This window comes from Thermobia domestica, chromosome 5 (assembly GCF_964235325.1).
Source record: "Thermobia domestica chromosome 5, izTheDome1.hap1.1, whole genome shotgun sequence".
Classification (NCBI taxonomy): Eukaryota; Metazoa; Arthropoda; class Insecta; order Zygentoma; family Lepismatidae; genus Thermobia; species Thermobia domestica.
Window position 1 is genome coordinate 235598493 of NC_137458.1, and position 23052 is coordinate 235621544.

General features: G+C 35.4%; 1 protein-coding gene across 4 annotated transcripts in view; it reads left to right on the plus strand.

Annotated features, from left to right (window-relative positions):
- Window positions 1-396: 396 nt before the first annotated feature.
- Window positions 397-23052, plus strand: part of LOC145686460 (uncharacterized) — a 191521-nt gene continuing 168865 nt past the window's right edge. For 3 of the 4 annotated variants that reach the window (XM_081759782.1, XM_081759784.1, XM_081759785.1), the window contains exon 1: window positions 397-540. The gene's annotated coding sequence lies outside the window, so the exon portion shown is untranslated. Of the gene's footprint in view, window positions 541-1390; window positions 1413-23052 lie in introns of those variants that run through there. The other variant, XM_081759783.1, reaches the window with a different exon arrangement.

The following is a 23052-nucleotide window of genomic DNA, read 5'->3' on the forward strand; positions in this document are numbered from 1 at the left end:
AGGAGTAGAAGTAGGTGAATCCAAAGGTACTTGTATTTCCATAGCAATATACTTAGTAACATCTGCATTATTAGCATCAGCATTGTCATCCTCCTCCATCTTGAAAAAGGAGCAAAGTGTAGACCAAGAAATATATAAATTGCAAGTAAATTATACGAGGCCAAAACACATCATGATTACATGCTGTAGTAATATGTGAATCATGAATAAATAACACAATATATGCAAAAAAACACAACAGTAATAATGAACCAGAGCACAGAAAGAAACACGGCAGTAAATATAACACTCTATACACCACACTTAATCAAATTGTAATCGCACTACACTTTCACTACTATTCACAAACTAGATTATAATCTGCCATTTGCATTCAACCCTCCAGAAGACTCTGCATCAGGGCAAAACTGTTCACAAGAAGAAGAAGAAGAAGAAGAGGTTACCAGCTATTACGCAACTAGTTAGATAAGGGAAATTCCCAGATTTCTGAACCGCAGTGAAGCAGGGCATCATCCTCATAGCAGCGATGAATCCAACCAAGTAAGTCGCTCATAGCAGTAGTGCAACCGAGTGTATAAAAGTAATTATTAGTATTACAAACTCCAAAATTTTGGAAACTTTAATATAAATATAGAACAAAATATTTGAATTCGTAAATGACGCTAGAGCCTATGTTTAGCAGAAGGGGTCCAGCTCTTTTCTTAAAAAATGTTACAATTTTGGTAATTTCTGTGCACATTCGGTTAGTTTAGTCTAGCGTAGGTTAGTTTAGTTTAGTTTAGGTTAGGTTAGTTTATGTTAAATTAGTGTAGATCCCCCACATAATTTTCCAAAAAATGATAGAATTTCGCTTATTTCTGCTAATATTGGGTAAGTTTAGGTTAGTTAAGGTTAGCTTAGGTTAGGTTAGATTTTGTTACGTTATGTTACGTCTAAGTATTTACATTATTCATTTCTTCTGTAAATTTTGTGGTTTTTTACGTGCTTCTGGACCTCTTGTAAGGGGTCCACAAACACGTAAAATATACAGAATTTACAGGAGAAATGGATGATGCAAGTACTTAGACTAAACATAATGTAACTAAATCTAACCTAATAATAGAAAGAAGATAAATCCTATCATTTTTTGAAAAATTATGATGGACCCCAACACTTACATAATATAACATAAACTAATATGAACAGCAATTCCCAAAATTGAAACATTTTTTAGAAAAAAGAGCTGGATCCCTTCTGCTAAACATAGGCCCAAAAAAATAAATGAACTGGTTTAGGCACACCACATTTCGCAAAATTTACACGTAAAATGTAATACTCTGCATGTAAAGACGTTTAGAAGGTACACATTTCCATGGTATCAGAATTAAGAGCATTACTGCTGTATCGCCGGAGCAGATTAAAATCGAGAAAAGGTAATATTACTTAGTTTCTTCCCCAAAATACTAGGTTGTGACAATGGCACACTTAGTACGGACACATGGGGCCGGCATTTATAACCAAAAATTGTTAATTCCTGCTGATTTTCAGTATTTTTTTAAAACTAAGGTTACTTTTGGTTAGGTTAATTACATACTACAGTTACTTTTCCGTAATATAGAATGATTTCTCCTCTACACATTTTTTTTTTACCTAATATTGGCTCCCATCTGTCCGACATAACCCGAAATACGGTGTGGACATATGGCTTAAAAACTAGTGCATAGAACACGAACCAACTTGTGCAAGGTGTCCACTATAAAGCACGAATGCTATCTTAACGAGTCGGGGTAGGAGCACAGCAGGGGAAACTAAGGTGGTGCGTCCATAGGAAGCTGGCGCGGCAGCGACATGAGTATACGCATAGACGAGGATAGTGGGAAAACACTTTATATGTTATAAAATGCCTGGATTATGTGTTGCGCAGTTTTGGGGAAGATACTAAATACCGTCAAAAATGTACCAAAATGCAATAGATTAAGTTTGATTAGGTATTCTTTTCTGCAGTGTCAATTCATTCTTATACTTAAGACAAACTGGTTGCTGTTCAGTAGACCATACCTTTCACACAATTTCTACAACTGACACACCTTATTTTTGTATAACTTGATAAAACTAGAACACGATGTGTAACAATCTTGTTACGTACACACCATTTCCACACTGCTGTTCTCAGAAATCATAATAAGTGTACCTGTTGGCCAAATAGTCCCTTCCGCTTCTACATATAGTGTCTCTTAAAAGTTCAATAACAACAAGTATGTTATTTTCTTACCTTCAACTATTTCCCTCACCTGGCTTCCACTCACTCTACCTAACAAACCAGAATATATTTTCTAGTCCGTCTGAGAAATTTTCTAAAATTTGTATGGCAACATAGCAGTTAACTCGAATTAAGTACTAAGTAATGCAGCTGTATTTTATGTTTGCAAGTGTAATATCCTCGCGGGCACACTAACTTCAGTCTCCCTTGACTTGGTTAGTTCGCGGCTACGCCTCAGGCCTGTATATCGGTGGCTACGGTTAGGTAGCATTTTGCTTTGTAGTGGGAACGTAGGACATGTTGCTTTTTGTTCCTTGCATTGTATTTTTTTTTTTTTTTTTCATTGCTAAACATCCGGACGTTATATTCACAAATCGCATTGTAATGTTTTAGCAATTAATTCTGATGGCTCCCTTGAATTTTTTTATAGGCTTACTATAGTATTCGCGCCGAGTCGTGAAGCTTGACCTACATCTGCCAATTTCACCACCCAATAGAACGCGAGGGTATGTTCCGGCCGTCAACCCCTACCCATCAAATTTTGTACTCATTTACTATGTGTTCAAAGTTTGGCAACATTATTGGTGAATTTCAGCTGTTTGACGTTTCCGCAAGTGTGCGCTCGGGAAGTGGCTCCACGAATTGTATCGAAGTTTCCCGATATGTCGGAGCTCAAGCAAAATATTTCTATGATTGTTTAGAGCCCAAGCTTCATGTCACGGCGCGAGTACTATAAATAGGGTAATGACATGTCGCCCAGCGCAATTGGTTTGGAGAACAATGAAATGGAAATTAGTGTAAGAATTATAATTTTTGGTTGAAATTTAGTATCTTTCCTAGTCTTGCACATATAAGATCTCCAGTGTTGCTTGCATCACAAAATATAATTGAGCGAGTAAAGGGGATTAGAAGTCCCGTTTATTTCTACCTTTGTCACAATTTAGACAAAAACAAGGTACTCTGTTCTGGAGCCATGAAACAAGTTGGGGGAGATATAAATGTTATTCCAATTTTTCTGCAGTTATTTTGAGCACTGTGCCTTAACTACTTACGTGGAAAATAAATATGTACGCAAGGAATTTGTGTGTGGGCCCCAATTTTATATCTGCACCACTTCGTAGTCACTGGGTGGTGTGGTGGTCAGAGTATAGGTTACCTTGTACCGTCCAAAGTTAGGGCACATTGTCGGGAATATTTAAGACCACTTTTAGTTTAAATATATATACATATTAAAAATACGGGACCAGTTTCTCAGGGTTTCGACAAACAGGAAAATGTAAGGAAACTTGAGAAATCACGCCATCCTGTTGAGAGTGATAAGCTGCGTTTCTGCAGCCAGCACTGTAATCAACCCCCTATTAACTCGATAACGTCCAGGAGAAAAATCCTTGAGAGTTTTGAACAAACCTTTCAGGTCACAGTAAATATCTTGTAGTTTGAAATTATACATTTATTTAGGATATCTTTCACTGTTTTTCGAATACATGTGTGTACCGGTACGAATGAAGGGGCACACTGTGAAAATCTTACTACATATAGCTTGTTTTACGATATGTGGGAATTTCAAAGAACTTTCCAGCACAGACTGCACATTTTCTGCATTTCCGGACACTTGTCACTTGTAATATTGGCGCGGCCAACCGTCCTCAGACGGCTTCAAAGGAAGCGGAACACTGTAGAAGAAAATTGAATGTTTCTTTGTTATATGAGAGGGTTAATTCAAGTCCTTTCAGTTAAAGCTGGTTTTCCAGTTGAGTTGCTGACCTCTTGCTTACTTATTCTTCAGTATAATCTAGGTAGAGACTTTGTGCTTTTTGATTTTTGAGTTCTGTTATAATTAGTTTTTTCGTTACTTTTGATCTCGTTTTATTTTTATTATTATTATTTCCTGATGGTTGGCCACTACTTCAGAAAACACGTGGAGACCTTGGGATACAAATGGAATAATTTCTCGCGCAAATTTTGCTGCGCATGAACTTTCGGATCCCGAAAAGCCCACCACCAGAACTTTCAGAGAGTCGAAGAAAAGAACAACACAAACTTTAAAATGGACATAGTCAAACATTTGCGAGCAATGTACACTTCTCGAAAACATAAATGCAAGTCTGAATTTTTCGAAGTCTCTTAAAATTGTTGGTTTGGCATCAACGCATTCAAAGTAATAGAAGGGGAAGTCACAGGAGGAAAAAACGAGACTTCCAATCACAGCTCTTTTTTCGCTGCTGGAAATACTCAACTTTTCTTTTGTTAATTAATGCAGTGATACGATTAGAACCAAATAATACTTTGGCAGATGTAGAAAACTTCGTTGTAAGTAAAACACACACGAGTTTCAACCAGAAAAGTCATTTTTCAAAAATTGAAGAGTCGTTAAAATGTTTTTTTCTGTATCCGTACAAAGGGAAAGATTTGTAGTTGTATCGATAGCCATACGTGTTGTTTCTTTTTGTGGAAGTTCAATACTTTTGAACCTGGTTCGAGTCCCAGTCGATGCTTTTATTTATTTTTATTCTGTAACTTTTCAGGTATTGTTGCCGTAGTTTTATAGTATATGTATTACACCGAGGAGACTGACAACTTTCAAACATATCCAAAGATAAGACGTCGTACAGGCGTAAAAGCCTTTTCTGTAATGTGATTTCTCCATAGTGCAAATCACTTCTTACATCGATCCATAAGATTTTGTAAAGTTGAAAGTAAATCCGAAATTCTAGTGTTCAGGAAATCACTGTTAGCCCTAATAACAGCTTTATCATTACGTGAACGTAGTTTACTATTATTATTATTATTATTAAAGTAGGAAACAGAAAAAGGTTTGAGGCTACTAAATTTGGTGAGACATTTTATTTCTTCTCAGTTTATTGATACATCTTTGAACTTTGTTTTCTTGATGCAACAGAATGATTTTAGACAGCTTTTCATATGATCTGACTCTTTTTTTTTTTTTTTTTTTTATTTCAATGCCTTATTACTTTGCAATAGTATACTCCAGTCACCAATCACCGTTTGCTAGAGAGTTTATTATAAGAATACCCTTAGATAGTTCCATAAAACACGGGCCATCATATTACCCCGAATATTCTCACCTGATTATTTTGGGCGTGGAGATGAGAGCAAAACAGGTACTGCTGTTTTGTCTCATGTTCAAAGTGGTGGATGTAAGTCATGTTCTGAATTACGAATTTTACTAAAAGTTGCTTATATCCTTTTTATATAGATATATGATATTCTCACAAGCGAACACTTGCTTACGTTTTCCTATAGAAAAGTTTGTTCGGGATAAAATCAAAATGAGTTGAGGCCACACTTGAACACTGGTTGATATATATATCTTAGCTCCAACCGAGTGAAGAATAGAAGAAGCATATCTGGAAAGAACACTGAACTCACTACTGACTGTTCACCACTCAAATGAGGAAATTAGTCTCGACAATATTTTTCTCATGATCTGCCACAAATTTGTGTATTCACTTCATCAGAGGGTGTTGTAACCTCTTACACGAAATGCCAATAGTTTATATAATACACTAGAGGCCTTCGATTCTGCAATAGTATTTCATGGATGGCATCAATGTTTTATGGGTTAGTGTTGTTGAAGCTGCACCTGAGCAAAGTTCATCATCAATGGGCATTTTATCCTTTTGGAAATCTCCAACTCAATTTCTCACAGTAGCATTAGAACATAACGTGGCCACTGTCCCTTAACGGTTTACACATACCAAGATGGATATTTAGGGTCATACCTTCTTGTAGAGGTACTCAATACCACCTCGGTTTTTCGTCCGCTGTTTCTTGGTTATGCCTATTCAAAGGGTCATTCTGTCGATTTGCGGGGCTTGGGGCAAAAGTAAATTGTAGGGCCAGTGATTTAAGTGAATTCTGTATCCATCATTTTGTGTGTGTGCACGCTAGTTTGAATTATCCATATCAATTACAACATTTCGCAAAATATTTAACACACAGAAACAACAACAATAATAATAGCATCCACTTCATAACATTAGAATATAGTACTTTGTATATACTAAAGAGCATTCGCTATCTTATACATTGCATGAGATTAATTCGAATTAAATAAAAATGGATATATGGACTAAGAATCAAAGGAATAGGCTCTATAACCATCCTTACGTTTTTAGAAAAACTGTGAGCTTCAGATGTGTATATACCTTCCAGTTTCAATTCTGGTTCTATTGGATCAGAAACTGAAATAGATCGAGAAAATTCTTTCATATGAATGTAGCCTGTGAAGAACGTGTTCCATCTTCGACCTTATCCCTCTATGGCAACCGAAAGCTGTAGATCTACCACTTTCGGTTTTAATATTAAAACTCATAGTTTCAAAATTTACCCTTGTTTCACATTACGCAACGCAATCCACCTGCTCATTTAAAATAAATAAATAAATTTAAAAAAAATTGAAGTTGTAAGTTAAATGTACTAATGGGACTGGAAAACATGTAATTTGACACTTACAACGGACTTATTCTAAAATATCGACTAATTATTTTCATTACCATTACTGGTGCTTTTATAATCACACAGTATTTTCAGTGATCCAAGAGACCCAAACTTTAAAAGAAAGGAACTTTCCGACGTTGTCAACTTCTTGTTAAATTAATTTTACACCTATTAATTTCTGGATTTCTTTGTTATTTCACTTTGAATAGAAATCAGTCAGTTCATTCAGGCGTTGTTGGTTCGTGTATGTTCTTAGATATTTGTTATTATTATTATCCGGAATGCTAAAATGCGTTTTCCAGATACAGTTGTAATAGAAATTCCCGGCGGGAGCTCATGTGGTTCGGATTCCACGTTAATCAGTAGGTCCACGTCTCATATAGTCTCGCTGCTGAACGGGACGTTAAACTCAAAATCAAATCAGATCAAATTGTAATAGAAATGGGAGGGGAATGCGATAGGTTACTATCATATTATGTTAGGACAATAGTCTACAAAATTAGTAGCCAGCGCTGTAGCAATCGTTGCAACAATTATTGGATCGATCTCTCCAGTGTTAACATAACATAATGTTATCGGTGAATTCACTTGTGAAAATCCTCTTATATGCAATGTTCCATTTTATTGAATACGGGACAGCCAGATTTAGAGTTCAATAATGTACAAATTCCTATTTAGTACACATGCGTTTTCTAACAAACTTTTGCGGTGTTAAAGTTTAAGTTATTGTTCTTATTCACCAAGCGTGATCGTATTCAACAATATGTTCATAATTTCTTTGAATATTGTCGAACAAACTGCATAACACAGTAAAAGATTCTGAATATTTTATTAAACTTTTCGAACGTCTTTTCAGCGTCCATGGGGCCGTGGTGGCTCAGTGGTAGAGCGTTCACCTCTGATGCATGGGGTACTTGGTTCGATCCCAGCTCGCGCCAAGCGAACTTTGTGGTGGACAAACACCGTGTGCGTGGGTTTTCTCGGGTATCTCCCGTTTCCTCCCACTTTTTTCATTCCACCATTTTATTTATTTCTCATCATCGTCTCCTTCAGCCTTGCCGGCATAACCATGGAACGTAAAACTCAAATATTTCTTTCTTCAGCTTCCATGTCTCAGTCATTCGAACAATTACCACCATCTACTTTTTCCAGTTTGGTAGTGATTCACGTTGCTCCTTTTCAATTCTTTTGCGTTCTGGCGAGTTCTTCGTTTGCAAGTGCATCTCGTGAAGATGGGATACAGCAATGTAAATTTTGTTACATCCACTGTCCACATATACTTCCAATTCAAGTTAATTTTTAAAGTGACAGTATTGACGATGCGACATGGATCTACTAGTGCTAGCTACTGCAGACTATCTGCAAATGAATCGATAGTATTTTGGTTTCAGCTATGTGTCCCTAGTGACGACACTAGCTTTAATTTCTTGGGGAGGATGGCAGAAACGTATTTGGACGGCAGCTAATTTTTGTATTCTAAAGTAATGGTTTTATATTACTTCAACTATATGACAATACAATGTCTAAGGATGGCGTGAAATAATGCTACCATTCCCCCTCTAGCGTCGCCTCTTTGTATCCCCCCTGTCTATAGAACCGTATAGCATAGTAATCTAGGACGTTCTAGAAGAAAACAAGTGCGAATCAGAATAATATGCTACACTAATATTTTTACAATCAATTACAGTCATGTGGAAATATATTCAGTTTCATCAATGCTTCATTGGCAATGTACGGTACGTATTATATACGAAACACTCTTCAAAATGGGTTGTTAGAGCGAATTATGTAAAACAAGATGAAAATAGTAGCTAACTTCGCAAATGGGAATTAACGCAACATTATTTTGAAATTATACAGAGGAAAACAGTCTTCTATAGCTCAGTTTAATACTCGAATTGTAAAACTCTCCAAGATTACAACATATATAAAGCGGGTAAAATGAGTCTAGTACTAACGATTCCATAGGTGCGTATTGTGGATAGGTTTGAGGATGTAGAGAAGTTTTTCCTCAGTAGCGTCATTTTAGATTTGGCTTTCGGGGGGAGGGAGACCCATTGATATAAGTAAAATTCCGCGTTTTTCTCTGACTTACTACTATTCCATTGATAAAATCTATATAAATCTCAAACTCATGGGGGGCAAATGCCCCTCCCTCCCCCCTAAATGACGCCCCTGTTTTTCCTACTCGTCTTTTGTTGACTTGATAAGTGATACACGTGGAACATTTTTCATGTAAAAATTTCATGTTGGGCATGTCAGTTTTTTTAGCGCGTTGTTGTAACACTTACAAGGAAAGCTATCCAACTCGTCGGCGAGTATCGCATTGAAACTTGCACAAGAGGAAGAACATATAGACTGAAATTGTGTGACGTCACATTCTTCTCGTTGCCATGGTGATCGCCATTTTATTTTCTAAACAACAAGTAGCCTAAATACCTAAAACCTATATCCAAAACGAAAACAGTGATGAAATATTTCTGAACTGCAAACATTAGAGTGAAAAAAACACTTATGTTTCTTTTTAAATATTTCTAATCAATGAAAAGGTAGAAAAGGTAATTAGAAAAGAAATATCTTAAATATTGTTACGTGCATGACAAGCATTGAAACTTAAATCAACGAGTTCACATGTATTGTGAAATTTTCCCTCTGATATCGTATATTTTGAGAATTTCTACATTTTCAGGTTAAATTAAACCTTAAAATGTCCTCACCTTGTTCATAATCAGATATTAACTTTAAATAATTCCGGAAAATTTTTGATTCAATAATATGAGTATGATATAGATATACTGTTGCAAATTTGAACAGGATTATTGTTTACTAGCTGTTTAAAATATATACTGAACCATTCATAAGTGAACACTTAATTGGATGTGTAATTATCGTACCTTTTTTTTACATGCTTTTTTTAAAAAAGAAAGTTGATAGAGAATATAAGAAAAGATGTTACCTATATCGACGGATGGTCTGGATTGAATATTTCTAAATGCTAGCCTTTTCTTTCTTTTGTAATGTTGTATACTTAGAAATAATATTGTGCACTCCCATTATAAAGAGTAGACATTAGAAGTGTAAATGTCCCAATAGAATTAACATTATTCTAAAATACTTTTTTTCTTTTTTTAAAAAAAATCATATATTTTTACAGCTTTCTCTGTGCCGACAGTTTGTCAATCTATACGTTACGGAGTTTATATTGCGTATAATTGCTTCTTATGGTGGATTACATGATAATTGTGCTTAGATTAACTATTCGATTTCTACCTTATTACTTAGGGATGCGAAGCTTTTAGAAATAAGCTCCTTTAACTCCATTACCATTACGCGTTTGTATATTAAAAAAACATGGCGATCACCATGGTAACGGAAAGGAAATGACGACACCACTATTCCAGTCTAAAAATGTGCGTACTCTTACGATTTGCAACGTCGTCGAACCGGAAATAGAATGATCGTTTCACCATAGCCTCTAAAAGTTATGTACTCTGGTCATATATGCCAGGAGGTGATACATTGGAACTTGTTTTCTCACGAATCCAAATATTGCAAACTCAAGATGATTACAGTCGGTGGTGACTGGGATCTCTAGTACATCACTGATGCGAATCGATGTCAAATGGAATACGATAAACAATCCTGAATTCCAAACTAGAGAAAAGGCATATGCTGTAACCACAACGCAGAAACGGCTTTCTATTATTATTATTATTAGTAGTAGTAGTAGTAGTAGGAGGAGGAGGAGGAGGAGGAGGAGGAAGAGAAGGAGTTGTGGTAGTAGTATGATTAGCATTATTAATATGAGCAGTATGATGAGTAAAAATAATAATGAGAAGACGACAAGAAATAGGCTATATTGTTGGGCTCGTTAAGTAAAGAAAATCTTCGGGTCGTCTTGAGTGTCCTATAGCACTGCTATAAAGGTTTAAAATCCACGAACAATCATACCCCAGCCGGGATTCGAAGTTGGGACCCTTGAGTCACTGGCTTCACGCCTCAACCAACACGAACATGAGGTCGGCAATAAGACGAAGAAGACGACAAAGGAATAATAATAATCCTATACTAGTGGTTCTCAACCTAATTCCGATCACGAACTCCATATTATCACATCCTCTTCCCAGCGACCCCTTATAATTTGTGGCTTGTAATAAGCTTGTGTCTGATTTTTAATATCCTATTGCGGAGATCTCACTATTATTTCTATAATAATAGAATCCATTTCTTGTATATAGTGGATACAGTAACCTCCCTAAAAACGAATGGATTAAAACCAAATTTGGTCCTTTCATTCATATTACAAATATGGAATCTGATACGTCGTACTGTTTCAAAATGGAGGCCGTTTGAAAATTTTAAAACTTCATAACTCCCTTAATTTTAGGTCATAAGATAATTGCATTCTTCTGATATTTCAATATGCAGTTCTCATTAGTTTCATATCCAGGGTGTCTATCGGTCACGAAAGTCATGAAATCAGAAAATAGTCATGAAAGACGAGAAATTTAGCTTTTGGGTCACGATTTTTTTTTAAATCTGTACAAATATGAGTACAGACTGGAAAATTTTGTTCTATAAATCGTCAAAATTCACCACCAAAAATGTCTATGGTAGGCTTTAAGCACTACCAAATCGCAAGCAAAGCGCGCTTCTATCACATGCATGAAAATTCAGTCCAATTCACTCGAGAATGTTACTAAATTGTATGGTTTGGGAAAGAAAAGGTCACGGGAAAGTCACGAAATTCTATTTAAAAATTTTAGTAGACACCCTGATATCGTACCTCTTTCATTTAAGTTGATTTGTAACTAACTGTGCGCTTGTTGAAAATGTTTAGTAGACCATTTTTTTCTTCGCAGTATGTATACAAATAGGTAAAAATTGTCTATCAGAATAATTCAAAATAATAATTATTTAAAAACATTTTCCGTTTTTAGATTCAAATTAGATTTCTTTCTTTCACTTATCTTCGCGACCCCCAGGTTCAGAAACCCTGTCCTATTTATTTTTTCTTACAGACCTCGTGTTCCTGTGGGTTGAGGCGTCAAGCCAGCGACTCAAGGGTCCCGAATTCGAATCCCGACTGGGGTTTGGTTGATTGTGGATTCTAAAACCTTTATAGCTGTACTAGAGGACGCTCAAGACGGTCTGAACACCTTAGTTACTTAACGGGCCCAACAATACATTTGTTGTCTTCTTCTTCTCATTATTATTACTAATCCTACTACTACTACTACCACTAATAATAATAATCATCGTCATTATCAACCATTTTTGCATTGTGGTTTCAGCGTGTCCCTTTTCTCTACCGGATAAACGTCTTCATTTGGAACTTACGATCGTGTATCGTGTTCCATTTGACATCAATTCGCATCAATGACGTACTAGAGGTTCCAATCACCACCAACTGTTATTATCTTGAGTTTGCAATATTTGTCTTCGTGAGAAAATAAGTTCCAGTGTATCACATTGTGGCATGTATGACCAGAGTACATAACTTTCAGGGGCTATGGTGGAACGATCATTCTACTTCCGGTTCGACGACGTTGCGAATCGTAAGAGTAAGCATATTTCCATCTTTCAATATGTTCTTCCACTTGTGCAAGTTTCAATGCGATACTCGCCGAGGAGTTGGATAGCTTTCCTTGTTAGAAAAAAATGACCACCGCCGTACTGCTCAGTATGCAATTGTTGAAAAACATTCACTTTGTGAATATGGACTACAGAGTAAATATTTGGTTTCATTCGCAAAACGGTGTTTACAATATAATCTACCCTCTCTTATTTTAAAAGCTGAAGCTTGTCTTTCCATTGTCCCATTGCATTCCATCAATTGGACCGAAATGAGCATCCCATGTCTGTAGTTCGCAAACATCTACTCCATCTTCAAATGAAATAAGCGCTTTTAGGTCTTGCGAGTCATAGGCTTCTTTCCTTGTTTGAATATCCGTATCCCTACTCAAGATTTACTGAGATTATTTTCTCCTTTTTCATGCATTAGGATGTAATGATAATCCTGTAATTCTAACGCATATGAAAGTAATTTAGGAGATCAGAGCCTGGAGCAAAATGGCGAAGTCTAAACAGAATCTTCGGATGTAATTTGTGAGACCGAAGAAAGATTTGAGATTTATAGGCGATTTGAAAGCCTTAATATCGTTTATTTTTGTCACTAACTTGGTAACCAACTGAACTAACTATTTGCCCAAGTGCAAGGATTTGTTGTGAAAGTTTGAATTTTTCTACTTACAGTCTTAAACGTACATTTTTTTAATCTTTCAAATACGACGGTATCTATAATATCTACCATTTAGTGTCAATCACTCGTGAAAATAAAAATGTCATCGATATAAAAAGATAAGTTTGCTTGTGCTACATTCACTAAGGTAATGGACATTATGCGCGTGTAAACAGCGGCCGTTGATACGTATCGTTGTGGCGGAACTCGAAGTATAAAACTTCCGTCTTCTGAGATGTTAAATTCAGTATAATCCCTAGATTCTCCAGTAATAGGAATTGTATAATGTAGGATTTTACTCTCTCTCTCTCTCTCTCTCTCTCTCTCTCTCTCTCTCTCTTTTTTTTTTTTTTTTTTTTTTTTTTTATTCTTCCTATTGTTTTGGTCCCACACAAAAACATTACTAAACTTATAGCAAAGCTCTATCAGTTTCTTCCTAACTTCCGGATCTGCTTTTTCTCCTATGACTAACTTGTTTTAGTCAAACTTTAATTTTTCTTTTTTCTAATACTTCGTTCTCCTACTCTGCAGTGTTATATAAATTACATTCTTTCTGTGTAGTGCAATCTTCACCATAAGCTATTACTGTGTTTACTTTTAACACTACATTCTTGTCTAGTAGACTTGTTATTTCTAACAAATTTTGGTCTTTTGATAGCAGTGTTCTAGGAACTAAAATTTTGTACTGATCCTCCAATTTTCTGTTAGGTCCTAACAAGTATTATTTCCCGAACAAGAATGTTGCAATTTTACTGGCACATATACTTTTGTCCTAGGTGGAAAATAGAAGTTTTGCTAACTACAAATTTAGGCAGTTAGGCAAGCTTAATTTACAGCTATTTTGTTTACTAAAATGGAATTCGGAGTTATCCCTTTGATTCTTGTCTTTATATTTCTGACTATAGCTCCTGGAGGAATTAGATTCTTATTAATAATTGATAACTGATCGGCAGAATCAGTTATAGCTCTAATAGTTTATTTTCTATATGTACAGTTAAAAATACCATGTCATTTTTACATTGAATTGAGGCTAGATTGTTTCTTTTTCAGTGCCCTATCTATATATATAAAAGAGAACGCACAAATCCTTTGTTAGCTCATCACGCTAATACGGCTGAACCAATTTCTTTCATTTTTGGGGGGTTATTAGGATTTGGACCCTAGATGGTTTTTATCATATCACTTTAATTTTTAATTACCAGTGTCTTGAGATAATTGACCATTCAAGTGTCCATCCTTTGTTAGCTCATCATAGGTATAAAAATAAACGTATTTATATGCAACCCGCATGACCGTGTCACTCGGCGGGTTAACATAAATGGCAGGCGATTTAACATAAATGACAGGCGATATAATGTTAACATTTAGTGCAATCTAATGGTTTTTATCATATCACTTGAAAGCGAAAAAGTAAAAATTATCTAAGTAACAAAGTTTATTGCGTTCCGGGGTGACCGCAGCGAAGCGGGGTGAACGCTGCTAGTACGCTATAAATATTCCCCGACCATTTAGAGGCGTTCTAGTTTAAATTCTGGGGTTGACCTTGACAATTTTAACGTGCAAAATACCTTGATTATACAGAACAAAAGACATTGCATTGTAGTTTAAATTTGGTTGAGGTTATGGTTGATGCTGTTCATATTACATGTGAATTTCAATTATTCCAACTTTGTCTTTAGTTATTATTATATTTTCTACCTTTCCTCTATTCGAAATATAATTTACTCTATTTTGACCATTGTGCCCCTTATTATTTGAATTTCTACCGTTATTCCAGAATTGTCCATTCTTACCATTTTGATTTTGGAAGTTCTTTTTTCATCACATTATATGATGTTACGCCGACCTCTTTTTCTATCTAGAAAAATCTTAATCCACCCTACTCTGACCTTCGAATACACCGGCAATAACGCTTTTCTTTCTATCATTGTCATATCTGTTTATCTGACAACAATCATCGAAGTCCCAAAAAAATGAGATATCGCTTCCGGATTTAATATCAAAACGCGGCAATTTACATAGTTCTGTCTCAACATTAACATGAGCCAACTCGATATGCCTGCATATTTATTGAACTTGCTCACTTTCGTTGCGAGAACTAATTGCTGATGTAAACTTTACTGTCGTGCCAGAAACCTGAGTGACTTTATATTTCGGTTTATCTTCTTTCCTTTGCCTAGGCGGTGTTAACATTGAATTATCTGATCAAGAGTAGAATATAATTCATCAATAGTTTGTGTTTGCTTTTGAATTTACTTTTCGGAAAGACATACCAGTAATAAATTATATTTAACTTGATACCACAAAACCTAATATTCCATTATTCCAATTCTTGTTGTTTTGGAATCGATGTCGGATTAATAAAAAATATACATATAAATTATGCGAATTCGTAAAATGCTAAAGTTCTTCTTCATAAGTTTAAACCTCCACCATGCAGTTATGCTATGAGTTATTTATGATTAATATGTTAAGAGACGTACGCGAGAGGTATCGTAGTCATAGCAATAACCAACTTTTTCGCAGAAATCTAGACATCCATAATTAACACACCAATATTCATGAACATTCTGTATATGATGAAATGAAAGAATAGTTTTGTGGAATGATTTTAATGCGTGCAATTTATGTTTATTCGTGTGTGTCAAAATGTTCCAAGTACCGTATCCTGACTGTGCATTGACAAATATGAAGTGAGTACATACCTTAGACTTATAGATCTTTGTCTAATAGAATTTCTGTAGATGATGCACTTCTGTATTTCTCTAATGTTGAGATCGGATCCACGATTATGGGGCGTTTACACTTAGTCGATTCGCGTTCGATTCAGTTGAATTGACGTCACTTTCAACTTAATCGACCGTGTAAACCAGACTTCAACTTAATTGCTTGTTGATCGAAGGCGACTAATCGACTGTCAAAGACGTTCTATTTTCTGTGGTCAATTCGATCAGATTGCCTAGCGAATGCTTCTAGATTGCCTAATGTAAACACCTGATTCCAAAATATTTTCAGGGAAAAGGAAAAGTGTCCGGCATGCGGTTATGCTTATTTTACATTAAATTACTTTTATAATAATATGAGAAAAATAAATGTTTATGGAATACAAAAAATACGCTTCACAGAAATATTGCTACTAGAGGAACAGCACTAGATTTATTCATCAAATGAATTTAAAAATCACAACTGCTGATCTACGTAATAAAATTAAAAATATTAAAATGCTTCGAAAAGGTCAGGTGCAAGTGTGGAAGATGTACCTCAACAAAAGATAGCTTGGTTCATTAAGCCGATCGCTTTTTACGCTAGATTATATAAGCTCCATTATAACGTACAGGTCTACTTTTGCCGCATCACTAGGAAGAATTGCTGAAAAATTATAAATCTTTCACTAATATCCTTGTTATTATAACCTAAAAAGTTTCCACTGAAGACCATGAAAATACCTCACTTGGCATAGATAAGATCCAAAGGGGCCACAAAAAGTAATTGCTGAAAAATTACAATTCTTGTACGATTTGCGTATAAATACGGCTTCCGGACGCGTATAATAAAACCTAGAGTGCGACTAAATCGACCAAGTGTAAACGCCCCATTAGGTGTGGAGTTCTCTTCTTACTGACAAGTAAACCTTACGTTTGGGTGAATCGAGTTGCTGACTGAGACACATATGAGAAAGTAGTACTAAATGTAGTCAGTATTTCAGTGAAGTTTTAGGTGCGAAGCTCCAGGGGTTTAGGAGATACAGCTACCAGAACATCACATGGAAGTACAGAATAGTCTTCATACAGTTGGAGGTAAAAGCTCTGTAAGACCTCTTGTAACGACAAAAGGTGAATAACAAATATATGGGTACATATTAGGACTAGGGGAAGTCATATAGTAAGGGTATACCTGACGGCGGCCATCTTGAAATCCGCCATTTTGAATTAAGGTTAAGTTTTTAAAATAGGAATAGGGTCATGTGATACATGATTTAAGGCGCAAATTTAATCAGAAGAACAATGGTGACGTTAATTTTGATTTACGCGCAATTGATAAAAAGTTACAGGGAAATTAAATATTATTGAAGTATATGTATTAGTCCTTTACCCCACCTTGTAAATTTTGTGTTAATGATAATAATTAAATAAAAAGCAGGTGGATAAATATTAGGTCTATGGTAAGAGTTGCTTTGATGGCGGCCATGTTCAAATCCGCCATTTTGAATCAGACAAAAGTTTTAAACAAAACGCATAACAGTGACACCTTATTAATAGCAAATTTTACCATAACTCCAACGGTATAACCATTTTTGCTTTATCATTAACCAGCATTTGTTATCGCATAAACAAGTCGCTAATTTAAGGAAAAATGACCAAAGTGGAATTGAGTCATAATTGAACTTGGGTCTTTGTTCCAGAAAAGTCCTCAATTAGTACAATCAGTATGTAGTTCAGAGAAGAGTGCATGACTTGCACAAATGCTCTGCTCACAGTGAGCACACCTGACAAAGGCAATCGAGTTACACTTGACACATTTGTCGTTAACAATTCCGTCAAAGCAGTAGTCGTAAGGAGCGATCCATTTAATTTTGTGCTGGTTAATGATAAAGCAAAAATGGTTATACCGTTGGAGTTATGGTAAAATTTGCTATTAATAAGGTGTCACTGTTATGCGTTTTGTTTAAAACTTTTGTCTGATTCAAAATGGCGGATTTGAACATGGTCGCCATCAAGGCAACTCTTACCATAGACCTAATATTTATCCACCTGCTTTTTATTTAATTATTATCATTAACACAAAATTTACAAGGTGGGGTAAAGGACTAATACATATGCTGCAATAATATTTAATTTCCCTGTAACTGTTTACCAATTGCGCGTAAATCAAAATTAAGCGTCACCATTGTTCTTCTGATTAAATTTGCGCCTTAAATCATGTATCACATGACCCTATTCCTATTTTAAAAACTTAACCTTAATTCAAAATGGCGGATTTCAAGATGGCCGCCGTCAGGTATACCCTTACTATATGACTTCCGCCTAGTATTAATATGTACCCATATATTTGTTATTCACCTTTTGTCGTTACAAGAGGTCTTACAGAGCTTTTACCTCCAACTGTATGAAGACTATTCTGTACTTCCATGTGATGTTCTGGTAGCTGTATCTCCTAAACCCCTGGAGCTTCGCACCTAAAACTTCACTGAAATACTGACCACATTTAGTACTACTTTCTCATATGTGTCTCAGTCAGCAACTCGATTCACCCAAACGTAAGGTTTACTTGTGAGATTAGCGCCGCAGCTGCTACAACTTAGGAAAGCCAGGTCGTTTTGTTTCTCTGCTAGTGCTGAGCTCATGCACTTAACTGTACTCGTGGTGAAATAGTAAGTACGTGTGCTCAAGTTTGTCAATGCATGAACTTACACAATTGAGTTGTGTAAGGTAGTTGACTTTTGGTACGTGGAAACATATACGAAGTCGACAGAATTATAAAGCAGATTTGCAGATAAAGAATTCATAAGTTAATCAAAATTGAGTTTTGAAATGTCCAAAGTTTCACTATCCTTTGTAACTCATTTTGAAGAGTATTGAACTAAAAGTACAATCACGGATAAAAGTTTAATGAGTTAGTTTAACTTAGTCCATGAGAATAGTTCGGTAACATACAACGTCGGTTTCATGTTCTTCCGCTCTACATTTATTGAGGTAGATTTAATCTTAGATTTTATTTCGAGTCTGATTTAATTTTCCTTTTAGTGGTATAAGTTTATGAAAGATTAGGAAATGTGGAACTGGGTGGAATTTGTAACACGATGTAAAGAATTAGTATACAATTTCGTCTGTGACTTTGCTGTGTGTGTGGAGTATAGTTCTGCTTACATAACTAGCGTTCTCATTATGGAAAGCTGCCACAAACATATTTCTTTCTTATTTCGTAAATTACGATTTTTTTTCTGGAACTTCTGAAATTCGGATTCGGAATAGTCATCTTCTTCCACTTGGTCTTACCTCGTGTCCACAGCCATCTAGGTTAACAACCCCAGCGAAATTCATAAATAAAGAATCTTAGGAAATTCTAAAGATGGCGATTCAGTGCATAGACGATGCACTCCATATCACTGTTACCTCCAAATAAGTAACAACAAAATAAATAAATAAATAACATGCGAAGGATGGATAGTTGGCCGTAGATAAAAGATATGTCAGTGTACGGTTTAAGGAAAACCTTTCCAATGTTTAATTTCTTTTAGTGATTGCTTTGATTAAATGCACTGCACATTACGTGAATATACTGAATAAAGTGACTGTCTGCTGCGTACACAGAATGCACACTATATTTCCCCATTCTCTTCACTATTCAGAAAAGAGAACACAATTTTGTTAAAAATCACTTTCGAATATGATCCTCACTGCCGGAAGGCCGCTTCAGGTGATTCATGGTAAGATAAATTCATACATTAAACCATTAAGCCAGGGAGTTGAACCCTCAGCTATGTTGAAGCAATGCACCACAAGAATTACGAGTTATGAAATAAATAAATGAGTTGTAAAAAAAAGAGAGAGAAAAAAGTTATTCACAATATAACAATGTAGAGCACTAAATTGAATTTGAAGCCAGACTTGCAGTTTTTAGCTTGGTCACGTGACTCGTGAGAAGTATGAGAGATGATACGAGGTGTGTTTTTTTAAGTAAGTACTGTTTTTAAATTCGGCCGCTGCAGCGCTGCGGTTGGCATTTGCGTATGCGCGCTGTGTACATATATGTATGAGTGTCTTGGGTTCGATCCTTGTACGTCCCTGTTCAGGAAGACATATATTACTGTATGTGGTTCTTGTCCTGCAGTTCCGGGGTTCGATCCTCTATGTTTTGGACGTCTCCTTTAGACTTCAATAGTAGTTTGGGCTTTCTACTAAAGCCGAACATATAAGCTGAACTGGACAACACGGTTCAGAATTCGGGTCAGAACATTCTGGGAAATCGACATAAAAGCTGATTCTAATCGTATTCTCAATGCCGATACAATTTAATAATACGAAAATTATTATGTTGTATAAGCATTAGTTATTTATGCTGGAAAAAAAAGTAAATTAGGTTATCTCAAACTAGAAAATATGAATTTACACCATGATAATTATTTTAATAAAAGATATGCGAAATTTCACTTTTCACTTTAATAAACAACATTAAAACTGCACAAACACATATTACATTACATTTTCTCACTTTGTTTCAAATAATTAAATATGAGAATAAAATTTAACACTTGACCCAATTATTCTTATTACAATCGCGGAAGACGCGGTAGTCGCTGGTTACCGGTTGAACTTCACTACATCGTTAGTTTCCGCAATTTCGCACTGTCACTTTTCACTCACTTTGATGCTGGAGAAAAATGATTTCTGGCGGTTCCAGGGGGATGTCCTTAAGGTTGGGGGGTTGAATTCCCTTATTTTTCATTTTATCTTCTTTTGGGTGGTCTTAAAGTTTCTTTTTCATTGTGCTGTTACTTTTGATGCGCTAAACACTGTAATTGTATGCATTACATTTTTAACATAGTTCGCGCAGTGTTATTCGTCTGCCTATCTGGAGCTGACATCTTCGTTACATGCTGTTGTTACACCAGAAACAATTGTCAGACTGATTTAGTTTTTCTCTCTGTCTCCTCGCGTTTCTACGCAACAAAGAGGCTTGCGATACAAACTGTTGATATCAGAGCTAAAAATAACTATGACAACCTATAGGCAGGAATTTTTGGAGACGAAGTTTGCTCTCTGTGCTGAATTTTAGCACCTTATTTGGAGAGACGAGAGGGTTCACCAAGCCTTCCGTCGCAGACGCGACGCGTGCACACATATGCATATTCCTTTGTTTGCTGAGAGAAAAATTCTTAAGAGTGCTTTTATACGAGGTTCACTTAAAAAGTTAAAATTTTCTTCATTAATATTCGAGAAGCTGAACCATATGGTTACATATGCAAGCCACAGACACCATTACAGAAGCATTCGACTCTGTTTACATTTGTTTGTGAGTATTTAAAATGCCTCCGCCGACTGTGAAACACGCGCCATGATTTATTTTCTTAGTGCTAAAGGTGTGAAAGCGTCTGAATTAATCGCCAATTTAGTGAAATATATGGGGAAAACATTATGAGCGATGGAATGGTACGGAAATCGGATAGAACTTTTAAAGATGGCTGCTCAGATCTTCATGATGGGGAACGGACTGGGCGACATTCTGTCATGACTGAAGACTTGGTGCAGAAAGTTGACGAAAAAGTGAAAGAGAGCAGATATTTTACGATTTCGTCGTTCTCTCATAAGTTTCTTCAAGTTTCAAAAAGTGTTCTTTATAAAACATCTGGGTTGTTAGCGCCACGACAACGATGAGGTCAAAATGGCTGTGTTGCAGTGGTTGTCAAATTAAACAGTTATAAGAGAATGGTATTCAAAAGCTTGTACACTCATGTCCAAAATGACTGTCGCATATCTATAACTGTCTTCTTGTAAGAATATAATTTGATAATGATTTTGCAGGGTATTTTTAATACTGATACTATGCGTATAATCGGGAAATGTATATTTGTGGTAAATTTCATAGGAAAAGAATTATAAATACGAAAATTATAATAAGTAAAACAAAGTGTTGCTAAATGGACAAGAAAATTTATTTTCGTTTTATTGTTCTTATTTACTGCTCTTTTGACATGAAATTTGCCACATGCATGTCTTTGCCGATTATACACATACTAACATTATGAGAAATACCGGGCGAATTCGTTATCAAATTATATTCCTACAACATATTTATAGACATGCGACGATAATTTAGGACATGAATGTACGTACAATACGATAAGTGCCTTAATATTGGCAGAAAATGTGTAGAGAGTAGATTAAGGTACAGGCTTCACCATATGAGAACAATAAGATTGATTTTGATATCTATGTATTCAAACTTCAGATACATTTTGTACCATGGAGAAGTTATATTATGCTGAGAAATGAAAGTAATTAAAATTATTTTATTACATTAAACTCTGCATTCTGTTCGTAGAAAACTAAAACTTTGCAGGCAACCTTACATGAAACTGTACCTAGGAGAACAAAATAATGAATTAGCACACAATATTGGTATTTAACTGCATACAGAATATATTTTAACACAATATCTAAGCAATGCTCGCCAGTTTCTAGTATTTTGAAATACCCTAAACAATGGCATCGTATTTTTACACATTAAACAGCGAATCTCTAAAAACAAGTTTATTTCTTCCATTGTACCCTATTTAATGTATCAAAACCCAAGCATTTCTTCTCACAAATTACATTATTACTTCTACACGAAAGTGCGTGTATGTATTCCTCCACTACTTTCACTCTAAGCTAACAACCTAAGGGAAAAGAAGAAAATCATGAACTATATAACGCATATATTTTATGACCTTGACTTCGCAAAAGATTTAAAAGCGGATTTAGTATTAATTCATGTGCGACTCGTAAGCAAATTATTTCAAAATATCTAGGTAAATACTAGGTACAGAGGTGAAATTTTGAAAATAAAATTACTAATGTTACGAAACGAATGCAGTGAACTGATAAATCAAACCAAAAAGTAGTTAATACTGAAAAAAAAAAAAAAAAAAAAAAACCTTAAATGTGCAGATTTAGAATTTACAGTTTTCTATCTACGAACTGAAAATAGAAATATACACATGGTATGGATTAAACAAAGGGGCGCTACATGTTTCTAAATTATAACAACTATTAAATATGTTGTGTAGTGCCAGAATATACCTCCCCCTTTATCTATTAAACGAAAATATATGTACTACGTGCTAAAGGTGGTTATGACCTGTACCAATTTGGAGAACATGTTAGAAGTACATATTAAAATGCATATTGCACTGCAAACAACTAGATCGAACAAAAGAGACTGGTGGAACTTTTGGTCATGTTCACGATTATTTAGAAGTTCAGTCCTAAACAAACACCACCGAAATCACTACCACACATTTTCTGAAAAGATAAACGATGTCTGAAACATTAAAGCAAAACATACATTACTACAACTGGAAACAGCTCCCTAGATCCAGAATACCTCTGGTTTCTTCCCATGACTTTAA